Here is a 19,759-nt window from a genome sequence, read left to right as displayed (position 1 = left end):
TGTAGTGTGATTGTATATGTTTTTAAAGCAGTAACTTTTCTAATTATCAAAGAATGAATAATAGTCAAAAAATGATAAACATATACAACCTCACACAAAAACACAAGAAACAAAATATTACTGGGAGTCAGCCATTGTTAACATTTTGAAGTATAGTCTCCCGGGAAGAGGTTTCTGTGATTGTAACTAGCAGCTTGGAGAAGTCTTGCCCTCCAGCCTCAGGAGATCAGAGGTCAGACCCCATGAGCTGGACCCAGATCTCTGAGGAGCACTGGTCAGCTGGTAGCTACTATATCTGAAGGTGTTAAGAGCTGTTGCTGGGAAGAGGCTGACAGGCACAGCAAGCAAACTGGGAATAGCAGGTGACTCCGTCACCTCGGGCCTCCGTTCTCCCACTTGTGCAGAGCCTACCAGGGGGCCAGCTGGTGAGAGACAGCTGGAGTTTGCAGAGACCCAGCCTCAGCACTGCAAAACAGTTTCGAAGGGTAGATTTGGAACCCAGAAACATAATCCCTAAGGGGAATTACTGAGCTAAAGGATAGGAACTTAAAAAATAAAAGGCTAATTCACCGTAGAATGTGTATAAAAATTTGGTTCCCCACTAGTAACATATGAGTGAGTACCCATTTCCTACACTTTAAAACATAGACATTAAGTGTTATTTTTATTTAATTATAATTATTTAATTTCTTAAGCTTTTGAGAAGGTAATAAGCAAGAAATACTCATTTCTGTTTTTTAGTGGTTTGTGAGCTTTTTAAAATCATTTATTTTTGAAAATAAAAATTAGATATATTTAAGGTATACAGTGTTATGTTTTGATATTATGTATACATTGTAAAATGAGTACCACAATCAAAACAATTAACACATCCTCCTGTAGTTGCCCCCGCTCCTTTTTTGATGTAAGAACAGTGACTTGTGAGTTTTGACTTGTTTTCATGATTTCTATTCATTTGTCTTTCTTTTTTTTTTTGAGAGGGCATCTCTCATATTTATTGATCAAATGGTTGTTAACACCAATAAAATTCTGTATAGGCGACTCAATGCACAATCATTAATCAACCCCAAGCCTAATTCTCAACAGTTTCCAATCTTCTGAAGCATAACGAACAAGTTCTTACGTAGTGAAAAAGTTCTTACATGGTGAACAGTGCAAGGGCAGTCATCACAGAAACTTTCTGTTTTGATCACACATCATGAACTATAAACAATCAGGTCAAATATGATTATTCGTTTGATTTTTATACTTGATTTAAATGTGAATCCCACATTTCTCCCTTATTATTATTATTATTTTTAATAAAATGCTGAAGTGGTAGGTAGATGCAAGATAAAGGTAGAAAACATAGTTTAGTGTTGTAAGAGAACAAATGTAGATGATCAGGTGTGTGCCTGTGGACTAAATATTAATCCAAACTAGACAAGGGCAACAAAACATCCACGGATGCAGAAGATTTCTCTCAAAACAGGGGGGGGGGGTTCTAAGTCTCACCACTGTTGATCCCCATTTTCTCACCTGATGGCCCCCCTGTGACTGTGCCTGTCTTAGGTTGTTCCTCCCTTGAGGAATCTTACCCGTCTCTGGCTAACCAGTCATCTTCTGGGGCCATTCAGGGAAATGTGAAGTTGGTAAGTGAGAGAGAAGAAATATTCTTTGAAAAGGTTAGCTTTTTACTTCTTTGCAGATTTACATTTGTATTTCTGAGAGTTATCTGTTTGTTTTTGCTTTGCCCTTTTTTCAATGATTTTGTTCATTTAAATATTGATCCTTAAGCCATTTTAATTAATAAGGTTGATTGTCATTAATGTCATCATTATTTGTCATTTCCCCTTGAATTTCATTTCTGATTATTGACAGGTTTAGCTGCATTAATTTTTTGAAAAATATTGTTGTTTTGATTTCTTGATTTCTTTGGAGTCTATGCCTAAGACCCTCCCTACTCCAAATATCTCCAGCTACTCCTCTTAAGGTTTTATTTTTGACAATTAAATCTCACATTCTAGATTAATTTTAGTTATAAGCTGCAGATTTATAGTTAAACCACTGTGTCTTCAATATGTATTGTTTCTTTCATCACTGATTTGAACTACCTTCTTAAATCATGAAATTCTTATATATTTGTGTCTTTTTGGAGACTTTATCTTCTGTCATCAATCTGCTTGTTCTTGATCCATTATCACACCTTTTTATTTATTGTAGCTTTGAGATACTTCTTGAAAAAATGGTGCACAATTTTTATATTCAGAAGTTTCTTGGATATGCTAGCCTATTATTTATCCTTATGAATGTTAGAATTGTTTTTCCATTCTCAAAAAAACACCCCATTGGAATGTTGATAGGATTGCATTAGATTTATAAAATAATTTGAGCAGGATTACTGACTTCACTATCTTATGTTTGCTCATCTAAGAATGTAGTATTACAGACAAGTATTTTAAAGCTTCACTGAATCAAATTTAGGAGCATTCTTGGTCCATGCCTGTGGTTTCCATAAAAATAGCTACCATTTTTCATATACTATTAAGCATCTTACCTCCTCACCAAGGATATACATAGATTGTCTCCACAAATTAGCTTTTAAGAGGTAAGCCAGCCTGCCCAAATTCACACCAACAAGGGACTGACAGGCAAGCTGGGGCCCAGATCAGACTGAGTTCAGAGCCCAAGCTCTGAACCCCTGCATCATACTGCTCCCCAAATCATCAAGATATCAGATCACATTTCTTGTTATGCTGAATTCTGGTTTTAGCTTCTTGTTATCACCATGGCTTAGTCTAAGTATTTCTTCACATTCAGTAGTATAAAGTAGTAGTCCAGAAGTCCTGATCAGTACTTCTATTTCAAAAAAAAATGGCCAAGTGTTAGGGACCTCCAGTTTGGGAGCATCTGGGGGAAGTAGGCCCGAGAGTCAGCCCTTGTAATTAGTTATGGGTGCTGTTGTGGAATCTTATACATGTTCCCACCTGCAGAGTACCTAAGTCCTGGGCATGTACCAGAACAGGGAACACAAATCCTTAACTTGGTTTTAGACTCTTCATCAAAAAGAATTATGTGTAAGGCACCCTCATCTCCTACTGGTCTTCCATCCAGAAGGGGCACCATATGGCATGCTGGTCGCAGGTTGAGGAAGCCCGCCTGAGTGGATATAGCTTCCTGATAAGAACAGTTATGTGACTGTCACCCTTTAAATCTATTCAGTAAGCATCCAGTGGCTTCGCTTATGGGCAGGGCTTGTTGGCGCTTTTCTTTTACTGTTCTCCCCAGGCCTCCAGCCTCACCCTATCACTAATTTTCATTTTTTTGTTTTTTAGTTTTTTGAGAAAGGATGTTCTTTGTGGCAAGAACTGTCTGTACCTAGGTTTCTTTGGTGGTGTTACTGCTGTTAGTTCTGGTGTGTGCAGCTATTATTTCCTTTCTGAAGTGATAACATCAGTTTCCATCAGATTTGGTTACAGTGTCGTTTTTATAAAGTGAATCCCGTTTTCCATTGACTTTTATTTATAAACAGAGCTACATTTTCTTGGTAAATATCTTGTCTGCTGGGCTGAAAATCTTGTGGGCAATGTTCAAAAGCATATCCAAACCCATAATGCTTTTTTTTCCTAGTGATTTGAGCTTTTATAACTATGCACCTATTTGCAGAATCCAGGCTGTCTCCTCCAACCTTTCTTTCTGCTGCTGCTATTACTCTTCAGATCACGAGTACTGGCAGCTCATGGGATCCAGCCCTTCCATTTTTCATAGTCCTCAGACTTGCAGCTCTTCTTTGGGAGCAAGTAGGCAGTAGCTCTGTGTGACAGTGTTATACCTTGTCAGCATGGGTGGAACTTTCAACACAGTTCATAGTTCATTCAGACAATTCTTCTGTTTCAAGCTTCAGTTCAGGAAAATGGATCTGTGCCCTGCTTTGTCAATTCTCTAAGGCTGACATAGAGCATCAGGCAAATTACCATGCTGAGTGAATGTCATTCTAAATTCAGAAATATAAATTTGAGGGATAATAATAATTTAATGAAATTTCAGGATGATAAATAATTAAAACAATTATTTTACATAGAACTGGAAAACATTATTATGATAAAGACAATTGTGTGTGCTTTGGAAAATCTAAAATTAGAAAAATTTGACTAAGAAATGTATTCTCCCAGATTTGTACTTTTAGAAAATTCTATGTGCCTTTTGTGTAATTCAGTACACAGTAAAATTACTGAAAAAATTAAAAATATTAATGCTACTTAAAAAGTTAGATTATTTTTCAAGAAATCATTTATATACTTAAGTGTTCCATGAATTATGAGTGTTGTAAAACTATGGCTCTTCTACTTTTGGGGAACTACTATATTAGAGGGTCACACCCTTTTATATAACAGTCTCTTTCTGGAGATAACATTCCTTCAGTAATAACAATCTCTGATATACAATTAAATGACATGAAAAATGTCAAGCAAATAAAATTATGTTTTTAAAAATGTCACCATTTTTTAAATTGAGGATACTAATAAGTTTTCCAAACAGTATTGAGAAAATGTTTTGAAAATTTCAACATAAATGATCTCTCCCGTTTAGTGTACCTAAAACTTATATTTAGAGAGCAACAGTTTTCTCTAAGATACTATTGCCAATATTTTAATCAAGCATTAAGGTCTTTTTATTTCTGCTCCTAAGTGCCATGACTATTTTTCTGTATTTATAAGTCAAGGGAAATGACATTCATGGGGTTTCTATCTCAAACTACATGTTATCTGTTTAGTTTGGGGTTTTGCTTTGCCATTCTTTCTGGGCAGTTCTCTTTACAGCAGTGGTGGAGCTCCTGCCTGCTGTGTGTTTATGCAGTTAAGCACTTTTATATTCGCCAGCACACTTGCTTACTTCATGCAGGTGTTCTAGCTATTGTATCCAGCCATTAACTTACGTAATTTTTCCTACAATATTTTTAGTCAAAATTCTTTTCCTAAAGAAAAAAAAATGAATGCTGTGAGGATCTAGGCAATGAATTTTGAATGGAAAAAAGATCAGAATGTACTAAAAGTTTTTGTCTTTTCCTCCTGCCTGTATACCTCCTGGCACCATTCCTCACACACACTTTGGATCTGGCCACAATAACTAGGATTTGTGTTTTTCTCTCTGCTGCTTATCTACCTAGCAGGAGGGAATCTGGAGTCCTAGTAGACTGTGAGACTGTGGCCCACCAGGTTGCTAGGTCAAAGGGCCAGTGTGCATGGGATTATTTACTGTCCAACCAGAGCTCTGCAGACCCCAAAGTGAATCTTGGTAGAAATAGAAAAATCTCTGAGTACTAACCACAGATGTGCTGGATTTCTGTAGGAGGTAAGCTCAGGGCAGTGACCCTTGAGGTGTTAGCATCATGAGGGGAAGTGACTCGGCCTAAGTCAGAGACTGGCTCAACAGACATTGTTCATTCATGTCTCAAAAGTGAATGTTCTGGGCACTAGATAGGAGCTGGGGGTTGAGGGGAAAGATGCATGTGGGTTACAATGGTAATCAAAAGCCACCACGGACAGTTACATGGTACAATAAAGAGTATTAATTGGGGGCATTTGACTAAATCAGGAGTTTGGGTGAGGTGGCTTCTAAGAAAGTTTCCCTGAAAAAGACATTTCAACTGAGATATAAAACTCTGATATTCAAAATGTGGTCCACAAATGGTTTGCTTGAGAATCACCTTGGAGCTTATTAGAAATGCAGATTCTCCAGTCCCACTCCAGACCAACATAGTCGGACTCTACATTTTAATAAGATCCCCCGGTGATTTATGTCTACACTGAAGTTTGGAAAGTGCTAATATAAAGCTTCAGAAGGAGCTGAGGTGAGAGGGTTCTAAGGACTGGAGTGTTCTAGGCAGAGGGAACTGTGCATGCAAGGACTGTCCTGTGGGGATGCTCCGGGCCTGAAAGGAGGGCTGGAGCTGCGGTGAGTGGGAGAGTGTGGTGTCTTGGCACCCAAGAGAGGAACAATTCGAGAGGACAGGAGCATCAACATTGTTGAGGTCAAGAGAACGGCTGGAGATGTGTGATGACTTCAGCAGAGATTTTTGGTTACCTTTTGGAGAGCTTTTCTGATGGAGTAACACAGGTCAAGCCAGTAGGAAGAAGATTGAACAGTGAGTGGTGAGGAAGGGGTGAACAAAAGAAGCAGCTAGAATAGAGTATCCTTTTATTCAGTACATTTGCTGAGCATCTGTTACATAACAAGCAATGAGAATGTGCAGATGAAAGATTACATCCAAAAATAGTGATATATGCTTAAGTTGCTATGGGAGTACATCAGTGGAGTAGTTAAATAAGGAGCGTGAGAGAGTGTGTGTGCATGCATGTGCATGTGTACTAGAAAATTACGGTGGGACAGAAAAGTTAATTGGAAATAACTTCCCAGAAGGGGCTCATACTTGAGTCCGTTCTTTAAGAATTTGCCTGATGATATGGGGCACCAGGACCCAGCTCAGCATGTTCATAGGCAAGAAGGCTTTAGAGAGGGGATGGTGAATGCAGGGACCCTGGACATTTCTGGCTGGTGGCAGCACTGGGTGTTTTTAAGGACAGCAAGAGATGAGGCAGGAGAAAAAAGGTGTGGTTGGATCATGAATGATCTTGAATGTCATTTCGCCCTAGTATTTCAGGAGGACAAGTGAAGGATTTTAAGCAGGAGAGCTATCTGAGTTTTAGAACAGTTGCTCTGGAAATATGATAAAGGAGGGGTTAGGGGGAGGCATAGAGAGTTAGGGGGCAATTGCAGTAGTAATCCAGATATAAAGTGAGAAGTGTTCGATCTGGGGCAGTAACATGGAATGAAGAAGAGGAGACCGACCCGGGAGATAATAGAAGAGTTAAGAGTCAAACATTCTGACGTGGGAGGAGCGAGAGGAGTCCAGAGTGTCTCCCAAATTGGGAACTGCTGGGGAGATAATGCCACTGTTTTAACAAGATTGGAAAAAGACAAGGGTTGTGTGTGCGGCATCCAGTCCAGAAATAGAGATCTGAGAATCTTTAATTCATAGATCAAGTCATAAGGTCCCACAGGATGATCCTGAACTACAGCTCCATGGTGAATGTGGTAATGATTACAATAAACAGATGATCGGCATTAATCTCATCTCATTCATCAAGAGGGATGGTTAAAAAACTGAGTAATGCTGCCTATTTGGTAACTGCTGTGACTGAAATAGGAAACAGATAAAACTGGTTACATTTCCTGGCTAGAAGAAGCAGACATGCGCTAGTGGTGTCGTGGCTTCCTCTTTAAGAACTTCCTACATGCGTGTGTGTGTGTGTGTGTGTGTGTGTAAATTATCATGATTCTAACCCCTCTTTTTACAAAGTTACAGAATTTAGTTCATATTCTCTTTGACTCATGGCATCTGTGAGAAGTATTTTTTAATTTTATGGTAGTATTTGAATGTTATTTCTCCTGGACCCATTTCCCCCCCATGGTAATTGGTTAAAAAAGAAAAGAGAATCTTTCTTTATAAATACAGTCATTATTTTTATTGTCTTTGGTTTCTCAGTCTTCCACCAGAAAAATAAGAAAGGAGGAAAATGCCCACACCTTGCTACAAAATGTATGGAAGAAAAATATAGTATCTTTATCAAACAGTACATTGTTATGATAGCATCTTATTTTCAGTTGTTTATAATGAAGTATCTGTTACTGATACTCTACCCAGAAATTATTCTTCCTGAGATTTAATGCCATAATTTTTCAACTATGTCCAATTATGTAATCTTTGCCAGGAGGTTTAATATTTTAGATGAGACTCAAGATTTAAATGTTTATGGTACACTGGCTTCTGCATTATTATTAGGAAATCGTTTCATCTATTAAAATGATGGGACCAGAATTTTAAAATAAATTTTGGATCTCTGTTTACTAGATGTCTTTAAAAAGTATTAGTACATTTTCAGGCAGCTACCTGAAAACAGAGACTTTTTTTTCTTTTGACAACTATACCTGAATATGTCTTAATATATTTTGTTTGGGATTTGTTGGACAGTGATTTTCATTAAATATATATACTTACTTTATTTGCTACTTAGTTAATATTTATTTATATGGCTCTTTCATTTATTTACTGAGTTGTCCTGGCTCTTAAAAGCTTATTAATTTGAAAAACCAGACATAGGTAGGAGGGAAAAAAACATAGAATATAATAGATAAATATCATTAATTCAACAAATTTTATGAATTATTTTATGTGTGCCTTACACGTAGGGGTTACTCATCACATTGTCAACCATGTGAAAGAAGGTAAGCTATGGTTTCTGCCTTTTAGAAAGGTGCAAATTCAATTTAGTGGCATAAGAGGACGTAATATAATGATGTTGATGATAATAGGTAATACAATCTATGTATGAAACTCTACTTTCCTTCTCACAAAAACCTTATAATGTAGCTCAGTATTATTTTCTTCATTTTACAGAGGAAGGAACTGAGGCTTAGAGAGGTCCAGTAATTTGGCCAAGGTCACACAATTAATACACAGAAGAGATAGGATTGAAACCCAAATCTGTATAACTTGATGTTCCATTCATATAGCCACCATTTTATGTGGTAGCGTAGAACACTGTATGGTGTCACAAATAAGAGAAATGCAAGGAGATATTGAGAATTGCCTAAAAGCAAAATTTAGTTTTTATAGAGATTTAAAAGAGAGGCAAATTGCATCTATTTGGGGAATATGAGGGAAGACTTCAGTATTCTGCAAATGCAAATTAAAGTCAACAAATATAATATACACTGTGTTTACTGGGTTCACATAGAAAGAAAGCTTTCACTCCGGTTTTTTTTTTGAGTGATTTAATGAATAATAAGTAAAGGGTGGTCTCAATAGCTAACTATGAATATACATTAGTGTTATTATCACAGTTATCATTAATTGTACCAGAATGTTCACATTATGCTAGACAGTGAATAGAACAATAAATAAATTAATATTTGACCTCTAAAAGATGTTCTGTAAAGCTTGCCAGTTTTCTGAATGTAGCTTTGTTACATGATTGGATGAATTCTTGCCTTAAAATCGCCTCTTTATAGCATTTAAACAAATACAGTAAGGAAGCTAAAGTCTTATTCAAGTGAGCAAAGCATAATTTACTTTGTATGTACAATTTAAAAGAATTATCTCATGACTTTTAGCACACAGCTCACTTCTGTTGAAGTTGACACTTAAAGAGTTTTGAGGAACAGAAAATACACTTGTAAGAAAGGCCAAGGAATGGCATTATTTATCTCAGAAAATAAGTAAGCACAGGAAATAATTTTTCAAAAATGTAGTCTAAATAATGCTACTGATTCTGTGATGAGTTTATGTTTCATAAAAATAATCAAGACAGTTATTTGAGGATATACTTTGACTTGTTGATTTGGCTGACTTTCCATATACAGATACTCCTTGACTTACAGTGGGATTATGGCCTGGTAAACCCATCATAAGTTGAACATATCTTAAATTGAAAATGCATCTACTACACCTAACCTGCTGAACATCATAGCTTAGCCTTGCCTACCTTAAATGTGCTCAGAACATTTGTATTAGCCCACAGTTGGGCAAAGTCATCTGACACAAAACCTATTTTATAATGAAGTGCTGAATATCTCGTGTAATGTATAGAATACTCTACTGAAAGTGAAAAACAGAATGGTTGGATGGGTGCAGAATGGCTGTAAGTGTATCGATTATTTACCCTCATGATCACGCGGCTGACTGGGAGCTACGCACTCGCCATTGCCCAGCATCACAGGAGAGCATTGTACCACATACTACCAGCCCAGGAAAAGATCCAAATTCAAATCTGAAGTACAGTGTATCACTTTTGTGCCATTGTAAAGTCGAAAAATCATAAATCAAACAGTTATTAAGTCGGAGACCATCTGTACATTGTTAAGATACTAAAAATGTGGTGCTGGCAAGTTTGCTTTTGCAGCACATACACTAAAATTGAAATAATACAGAGACTATAAGTGGCCTCCATGTGAGGATAGTGTGTGTCATGAAGATGTTAGTTCTCCCCAAATATACTGACAAATTCAAGGCAATTCCAATAAACGTTACAATAATATTTTAAGTGAAACCTAAAAAATTGATTTAAATTTATATGGAAGAGCCAAGGACCAAAAATAGCTAGGACAATTTTGAAGAGATTCAAAGTTTGTAGACTCTTTTAAGCTCTAAGTGTGGTGGTTGTTCCAGGGAGAGAAAGAGTCCAGGACGGAGAGCACATAAAGAGACCCACACAAATACAGGTGGTTGGTATACGAAAGGTGTGGCTTTGCAGACCCTTCAAGATGGATTAGTCACTAAATGAATTGTTCAACGAATGTTGGTGGGACAACCAGCTATATGGAAAAAAGATAAAATTATGTTCTTTTAACCACAAACAAAATCAATATCAGATGGGTTAAATGTTTCAATGTGAAAAACAATACTTAAAAACTTATAAAACAGAAGAATATATTGTGTATTCTGGGTAGGGAAGAATTGCTGAAACAAAATATAAAATGTACAAATTATAAGGGAAGCATTTAATAAGTTTGACTACATTTAAGATGAAAACTTATGTAAAAAAGGAAAACAACCCATAAATAAAAGTGAAGACAAAGCAGAGAGCAGGAGATGAATTACACATAAACAATGAAGTATTAGTATCCAGAATATATAAAGAACTCAAATCAAAATTGGGAAAAGAGAATTAAACCAATTTAAAAAATGGACAAAGGATTTAAACTGGCAATTTATAGAATGATCAATATATATATAAAATAAGCTCAAGTTACCAGTGATCAAGGAAATGCACAATGAAGTTAAAACTGAGAGATACCAGTTCCTGGCCTTAATTTTGTTAAAATTTAAATGTTTAACAGTCAAATACTGTTGACTTTGTGGAAAAAAAGGAGACTCTTCCTGAGAAGAGTGAGTTGATACTACCAGCTATTTACAATAGCTGGTAAAACTACGACTTAACTCTTTGAGCACTCTAGGGAACCTCTCCTATCTGTATACAGGGGACCTTTATAGGAATGCTCACTGTAGCATCCATTTCTAGTTAACAATAGAAAGGATACATTAATTGTGGAATAGTCCAATCAATGGCATACTATTTGGCAGTAAAAATAACTGAACTAGACTTAACTGCACCACCATGGACAAACCAAAATAACAGAATCTAAAATTAACAGAAAATACAAGTATCTAATATAATATTATTGTATATGAAGTTCTAAAACATGCAAAAACAATACTATTGTTTAGGGATGTCGACCTGTGTGATAAAAGTAAAGGATCATAGATTAGGATGATAGACACTATATTTAAGATGGGATCCTTTAAGAGGGAAAAAAAGGGAGATAGACCGTAAGAGGGTACATTTTATCTCTTTCACTGAAAGAGAGGGTTGCTTTGTTATTCTTTATACATTTCCATTGAATTATTTAAAGCATAGTTGGGCCTTCTAAAAAGTCACCTGTTATTATTCATTAGACAGAAAGAAGGATTTCTGATTGATTAAAAAATGTTAGTGTTATGGTGAGGTTGCATTTCTTTTTCACTCATATTAATTTCACTTGATTGCTTTGGACACAAGGGGTAGCTTCCTGAAACGTGAACAGATGGCTCTTTTGAGACATGTGGGTGAAACGAAACCAAATATGGAGATTTGAAGTCAAACTTCCATTTTTCCACCGTGTAATGTGTGCATGAATATAAAATGATCTTTTAAAAAATATATCATTGAATAATATAAGCTCTTATATGTCTCAGAATTTAGATTCACACACACACACACACACACACACTTTTTTTGAACAAAGAGTGAAGTGTAACTATGGTGGTGTATTTCTGCCCTACTCATTTCAGCCTTCTACATAAATTTTCTCAATGAATTCTATATGAAAGATATAGTAAGAATGAACCCCTTAGTATGTAGCCCTTTGAGGTATAACAGCAGGATTCATTATAAGAGAAGAGATGGCCATTTGTTATCCCTTTTGCATTTTCAAAAACTCTTATTGGTGTTATATTTGTCTAAAATATGGGGAATAACATATACCTGTAACATTTGTAGTTTAATATTAACTCAGAACACAGATCACTATTTCTGTTTTCACTGGCTACTTGCTCTACCAACCTCCCCTCCCCAGATACTTCTGGTTAGCAGTTTATCATTAATTAACATTTATCTGGTGCAGTGCACTATCCTAGACTCAGCATAGGACATTAGGAGACAGATCTTCCTCTAAGGAATTCACAGTTCGTATTTGCCTAATCATGTAAGAAGTGCAACACAGAAGGAGATTTTTGTATAGATTTTATGTGTCCTAGTTGTATCTTTCCCATTCATGGCTTCAAAATTAATAAGCTTCTCTAGAGATGAGAATAAAGATTAAAAGCAAAGAGACAGTAGATTTGTGGCCTCAGCTGTCTTTTCCAAGAGGACTGAATTAATCATTCAGATATTCTAGTTGATAGCTGCTCAGGGGTATGCTTTTCAAGTCTTTAACAAAAATGAAGTTTCCAATTTGATTTGAAGAAGAAAAATCAAAGCCCGCTGTAAAACACCTATATCCCTAAAGCCTGAAGGCTCCTCTTTGAGAAAATGATGTATGATTTCCCCCAAGGGACAAACAGAAGGCTTTCTGAGCAAGTTAGGTTTGGGATATACAACTTTCACTTGACAATCTCTGATTTTATCCTAGAAATTCTTTTAAATCAATCAGGCTTGATCAGGTTGGGTGTGTTTTTATAAGAATACATGATACACAATAAGATAGAAGAGATATGGCTGTCTCAGGATCAGCAGCCTTTTCTTCTTAAGAATTTTTGAAATTGAGAAATAACATAGAGCAAATCCTGTGCTGAGGTCCTGTAACAGCCCTGCATGTGTGACTCTGTAGCTCCTTTTTCGGTTTCATCCACTTGGCCAAACACTGGCTTTTGATCTCAAGGAAAAAAACCAAAGATAGACGAACACTTCTCAAAGACAGCCATCCTCTATCAGGATTCTCAGATGAACTCAGTGACTGAATCCTTTGTGCTGATGATAAACAGTGTAAAGCCTCCCACTCTTCGGCCACCACTTCCTCTAGTCTCCCAGTTTTGATAATTCATCAACCCAGAAGGGCCTTCGATCCATTGAGCCTCTTGCCTTTTCACTGCCCATCTCCTATGTCTGTCTGTCCCTTTACCTGGTGCAGATGCTGTAGTCCATCATTGCGACCCTTGCCCCTTTCTCCCGTGTTGTACCATCCCCCCAAAAACTTAATGTCGTCAAATCTATTTCTCTGCCTGTTCGACACCTATACCCAAGCAGTCGAATCGGACTAGACAGCCATGCTGACTGATCGCACCTGCACTCATTTGCACAGTGTGCCGGGGGCATTCAGTCCTGCCGAGGCAACCCGTCGCCGAGTGGTTGTCCCCTCACTGTCCTATGACATCAGTGCTCTCTTTCTACTTAATCTTTTCCATCAGTCACATTTGTAATGTATTTCCTGTCTTTAAAAAGGGAAACTTTATTCGACCCCTCATAACCCTTTTCAGCTCTTGTCTCAATCCTCTGCTCCCCTTTATAGCAAACTCCCCCAAAGAGTTGCCTGTATTCAGTTTTCCACTCTTCCAAACGCACTCCAGTTAAGCATTTGTCCCCAACATTCCACTCGTGTCAAAGTCCCAGTGACAGATCTAAGTCAGCGTTCCTGCAGCAGTCTGGTGATCACTCCTTTCTCCTTGAAACTCTTTGCTCGCTTGGCCTCCTGGCCCGTCCCCCTCCTACCTCACAGGCCGCCCATCACCTCTGCTGCGGCTCTTCCTGCCTTCTGAGGTCTTTACCACTCTTCTCTTGTTTGACGGCTCCCTGAGTGGCCATAGACCCGTGGTAAGTAATTATATACAGAGCACCCCAACTCCAAGGGAGCAGGAGCTCCACCACTTTGGAGTCTTCCCAGGCCTTGCCCTGCATACCTCCTCATCTGACTGTTCCTTTGTGTCCTTCATAAAAATTGGTAAACGTGTATATTCTGATAACTCTCCACAACCCCTCTGCAGAAATCTAGGAGCTTATATTTCCAATTGCATTCGTGGCTTTTCCCTTGGAAGTCTAATAGGTATCTCAAACTTAAATGTCCCAAATTTATTCTCTAGGCACCCCCCTGTTAAAAAATGCATCATTAATGGAGCCACACTGTGATGTAGCAGCTTACCCAGCTTTATTTTTCTTTATAATCCTTGTTACTACATGACATTACATCACATATCTGTTTCCCTACTCAACCCACTTGAGCATAACCCATGTCAGTAGGATCTCTGGGTCTCTTTTGTTTATACATTCCTTTTAGTAGTCAGAATAATCACCCCGAAAAGAAGTCCATGTTCTCATCCCCAAAATTTGTCAGTAGGTTTCCTTATGTGGCAAAATAGACTTTGCAGAGGTGATAAAGTTAAGGATCTTGGCTGAGGAGATTATCCTGGATTATCCGAGTGGGCCCAGTGTAATCACAGGATCCTTATAAAGGAAAGAGGGAGGCTTGGAAATTAGAGGACATAAAACCTGGAAGCGGTTGGGGTGATGAGGCTCTGAGCCAAGAAATGTGGGCAGCCTCTAGAAGCTGGAAAAGGCAAGGAGCAGATGCTCCCATGGAGCCTCCAGAGAAAACCCAGTTCTGCCAGCATCTTGATTTGGGCCCCATTAAACCTATTTTGCTGGTCTCCAGAACTTTATTCAAGTTGCGTTGTTTTTAAGTCACTAAACTTGTAATATGTTACCACAGCAGTAGGAAACTGATACATTTCTATATTTCCAGCACCTAAAATTTCCCTGGCATGAGACTGCTAAATAAAGTAATTTTGTTTTGAATGAATGGTCTGTCCGAATCATTTTAGATCCCATAAAGAGATTAAGGTTTCTAATCCTTGCTGTAAATGTTATCATTGAAAATAAATGATCCATTCTTTCTTTGAAAAATAGTATTTGCTTTTAATTTTGTCCAGGCAAAAGGTGTGTTTCGTTATCCTAGTCTATTTCATGCAGGCATTGTGTGTGTGTGTGTGTGTGTGTGTGTGTGTGTGTGTGTGTGTGTGTGTGTGTGTGTGTAATTATTTAAAAATCTCAGAATGTCAGGAATGGAAAGGACTTTAAAGGGTATTCAGTTGAATTTCCTGAGCTAATGTTCATGTCTTCTCACATTATCCCTAGTAAAGGACCATCACACGTCTACATTTTAGACCCTTCAGTGATGGGAGACTCACTTTAGCTGGAGGGGTCAAGGCCACTTTTGGATAGACCTTTCTGACCTTTGTCTGCTCTCCACTTACCAAGAATTAAATCAAGACTAGAAATGTTAGTTATAAGCCCAAACTGACTTCTTTTAACCCATGTATTAAAGATAATATGTGAAGTTTGCTATTATCTTTGCATGTGAAATGGCTATTTTTGCATTCACATTTGTCAGAGAAACCCTTACTTATTCTGTTCCACCAGAAACCATGAAATACGCTTTTAGGGAATAAAAATCAAGTGATTGTAGTGAAGTGATAAACTCTTGCCTTGCTCCCTTGTTGTGCCTCTAAGAAGGCATTTAAGACTATAATTTTTAGCAGAGAATGCTATTGGCTTAACTTTGGGCTTTTGCTTTTCTCCATATGCTATTAAATTGTTAATATTTATATTGTGTGGATGCCCCAACTGATGCAGTCAACTGAAATCAGTTCAACAATGTTGAGCTCTGTGTCTCATGTACTATGCTAGGTGGCTTCTGCCCTCAAGAGAGTATCCTGCATAATCTAGTCAGGGATAGGGACATAGGAACACAATCAGAACAAGAAGGCATAAATGCTCTACTGATGGCACAAAGACTTCTGAGAGTGTAGTGGCACCTGGATTAATTCTGACTTACTAGCCCAGACAGGGGTGGGTGGGTAGAGTGGTAAAAGGAGGAGAGGAAAAAAAAGGGTATAAATATAATGTATGAACTTATGCACCACAGTATTTTGAATGTTCCATTTTTAATTATGTAATAATAATAATTTAAACGTGTGGACCTTAATTACATTGTTGAATGGCTAGTTTCCTAATAAAATTTGTTTGCAAATGCACAATTTTCATTTTCTGTCAATAGGTTAAAAGAATTCATTCTCAAATGTAAGTGACAAATGAAAAACTGAGCATTCAAATTAACCATGGTATCTAAACAACCTGTTAAGAGTCATTTGTCCCCAGAATGTGACAGGTTTTATATCTGACTCTCAGAGCTATCGAAGTTGCCTGTATCAGTCAGCTCTCTTTTACTCTATTTTATATGTTCAGATGGAAAGTGGAGCCTTTTAACCTGTAGAAAAAAGGATTTCTCAGCCACTCAGATTCATTCTTGCACTTCGTGAGGCCATCTTGAGATGGCAACCACTGGCTTGTCCAAGGAGAACTGAAGGAGTGGTTAGGAGAACCGAAGGCCATCCTTCTGGGTGAAGTGGTTCCTTAGAGAACCGTGAGCTTCATAAAGGAAGGTACCGCATCTCACTTGTTTGCTGTAGCTTTAATGCCTACTGGAAGAGGTCCTCATTTGTTGAATGAACCACTGAATGAATTCTTGTTACCTCACTGTTCTTGAAGTGTCAGCAAGAGAAATAAGAGATAAGGGAACATGGTGTGATTTCTTTCTTTTACGAGCTACCAAAGCGTTTGTTCCTCCTTGCAGTCCTACAGTCATTTGTCTGCTTTGTTTCTTGTTCAGTGAGGTGCCAGGCACTGCGGGGGACCTAGGCCTTGCTCTGTCTTAATTTTCACATCTCAACAGAGAATTCCTGAGCTCAGGCATCGCATAGTACTCACGTTTAACATAGGTAAATGCTTAGCATGTCGGTTGCTCAGTAAGCATTTACCCAAGAAATGAGTATGAGAACCTTGGAATAGGAGGGAACCTCAGTGTAGTGGTAGCAGCAGGCATTGCAGCCACATTTGCTGGACTTTCTAAAGTCCCGACTGTGAAATGTATTTTTTCCTTTCTCAGTCTTTTTTTTTTTTGTAATTTTATGGGTGAGTGCATTGAAACTTCCCCAAGCTGAGCATCTCAGTCCCCCTATACAAATAGGATGCAAAGGTAAGGTTGGTTGGTGGAAAAGAATTTGTTAGTGTCTAGGTCCTAACACCTTTGGGAGAGAACGAGAGATGTAGGTTGGCTAATGTGGATTGGAAATCTAGTGCATTTTCTCTCTCCTTCCATTATTCTTCTCTCTTTTTTATTCATCTCCATGTGTCATGTGATAGGAATGTATTTGTTGCTGGTCCCAAATAAAACCATTAAGGTTGTAGTGAGATCTTTTATTGCTTGGACTGTCTGTGGTCTTAAATGTTTTCTTGGCCTATTGCTATCACCCGTTCTTCACTAACCACCCTGACTGCAAACCCCTAGAGTTCAAGGACTGTTTTGTTAATTAAGTTGATGCCTTGTCCCATGAATGGCTGGAACCGTTACTACAATATGACTAGTGATGTCTGTGGCCATGTGTGTACATACTTAGGTGTGTTCTAATCTGTGTCAAAAAGACTGTCCTGGTTATAAAGAATGTGGTTTCCATCTATGAGAACAGTAATATAATCTGCATTTTAGTACTTAAGATAATGCAAGAATATTAATGTCCCTGCTAATTCCAGGGGATACAGTGATGAGAAGAGTGGGCATAGCACAGTCTAGTGAGGGAGACAGACAATAGACAGGGAACAAATATATAGATGCAGACTCTGATCAGTTATGGTGAAAAACATCGAGATGCCACATGAGAGGATGGATCCCGCTTCGCTGCAGTGGTCAGGGACCACTTTTCTGAAGACGTGGCAATTAAGCTGAAATGTAGAGATCAAAAAGGGTTTTGCCAGGCTAAAAGGGCAAAGAAGGCCATTGCAAGCCGAGCAGAAGCTATGCTCAAAAACAAAGTCTGTGCTCTGAGCAGGAATTATTTATTTGGGGAGAGGAGGGTTGTGTGTGGCCATCCATACCCTGTCTCCAGTCAGTGAGGTGGCTACCTGGATGAGGACCACATGCTGTGACTGACACAGGACTTCTTAGTAAAGCCTTGTGAACGCTATACCCATCTTTGCATGGTTCTCATTTCGTTCTTCGCCTCCAACTAGTAGCCGGGGACCCAGGTAAATAAGTTCTGTGTGCTGTTTTCCCAGTTCCCTCAGCTCGGAGCATGGATGGGTGGGCCACAGCTAATGAGTAGCATTAAAAATCCTTTATGTTGACTTGTTTTCCCATAATCTATCATGGCTAGGAATGTTGCTTCTGGACATTTGAAGGACAATTTTAGTTTTTCTTCCTCAGATGGAGTGAGTAATTCAAAGGGATAGTCATGGGATTGTTTTGGGGGTGTGGACTTTAATGAGTGCTTCATACCCTAAAAAGGCATTCCCACTCAGATTCACACTCTAGCATTGTCAGGTACATCTCAAAGGTAGAAAACATGGGAGTACAGAGCATATCTGCTCAGAGACCAGGGTGGCTTTTGAAAATAAATATAGCCTGCTAGGCATTAGTTCATAAGTTTCTGAAGGAGAAGAGTAGAAGAGGTAAGCCACCAAATGACTGAGGGCTCCGTAGGCTTCAGAAGAGGGTCCCCCACCCACTGCTGAGCCCTCACTACTTAGAACAGTGCCTGGCGCAGAGGGGAACTCCAGAAAGATTTGCTGAGTGAGCAAACAAAAAACCCTGAGCAGGTACACATTGCTAACAATGTTAAGATGTGTTTGAATTGTGAATGGTGAATTTTGAGTTTATTGTTATTATTTTCAACAAATGGTAAATTAGTATATTATGACAGAGGGAAGCTTGAAAGTTTTTATCTTCTAAAAAAATGGTTGGGAGGATCTTGGAGAACAGTGGCTTTGATCCCAGGGTGCTTTGGCATCTCTTAGATTTGTGATTGGTTATGTTTCATACATCTTTCCTACCTGCGTGGCCTTGGGGAAGTTATTCAATCTCTCTGTATTTCTGTTTCTTCATTTGTAAGATAGGCATGATAGTAGAACCTACCTGAAAGGATTATTGTGAAGATTAAATCAAGTAATATGTGTAAAGCACTTGAAACAGTGCCAGCTACACAGTAAACTCTACAAATGCTAATTGTCATTGTTAGCAGCAGCGGTATGTCTGAGGTAACTTCTGTCAGGGATGCACATGTCTCAGGTGACAGCCAGAAATGTCAACTGATTTAAAAAAAAAACAAAAAATCTCCTGTGATATGTAGATTTGGGTTTTTTGTTTGTTTTCATAATTGCTATAATGAGATGTCATTCACATACTTTAGAATTCACTCTCTTAAAGTATACAGTTCAATGGTTTTTAGTATATTTATGAAGTTGTGCAACTGTCACCACCATCTAATTTTGGAGTATTTCGTCACTTTAAAAAGAATTTTAGAACATTTTCATCATCTTCATACTCAATATCAATCTCTCCTCATTCTTCCCACCTCCCAGCCCCTGGCAGCAACCAATCTCAGTCTTTCTTCATATATTTGTCTGTTTTGACCATTTCACATCCATTGAATCACACAATATGTGGCCTTTGTGTAGAGTGTCCTTAGCTCAGTCGAAAGTTTTCAGGGTTCATCTATGATGTATGTAGCATGTATCCTTACTTCAGTCCTTTTTGTGGGCAAATAGCATCAATTTTAAGGATAGGCCACTTTTGTTTATGCCTTCATTGTCACAGCAGCTGGACATATGGGTCATGTCCTGTTTCTTGGCTCTTATTA

The 19,759-nt window shown here is 38.1% G+C and overlaps 1 protein-coding gene across 9 annotated transcripts in view; it reads left to right on the top strand.

The window, feature by feature from the left end:
• The window catches only part of POC1B (POC1 centriolar protein B), a 143,395-nt gene that overhangs the window by 58,469 nt on the left and 65,167 nt on the right, over nucleotides 1-19,759 (top strand). Inside the window, exons 11-12 of one of the 9 annotated variants that reach the window (XR_012121514.1) lie at nucleotides 16,126-16,148; nucleotides 16,314-16,510. The exons of 7 other annotated variants lie outside the window; for them this stretch is intronic. The gene's annotated coding sequence lies outside the window, so the exon portion shown is untranslated. The remainder of the gene's footprint in view (nucleotides 1-16,125; nucleotides 16,149-16,313; nucleotides 16,511-19,759) is intronic. One more of the 9 variants, XR_012121515.1, reaches the window with a different exon arrangement.

The sequence above is a fragment of the Manis javanica genome, chromosome 10 (assembly GCF_040802235.1).
Source record: "Manis javanica isolate MJ-LG chromosome 10, MJ_LKY, whole genome shotgun sequence".
Classification (NCBI taxonomy): Eukaryota; Metazoa; Chordata; class Mammalia; order Pholidota; family Manidae; genus Manis; species Manis javanica.
Note: the sequence above shows the minus strand (reverse complement) of the source record. Positions and strands in the feature narration are given on the sequence as shown.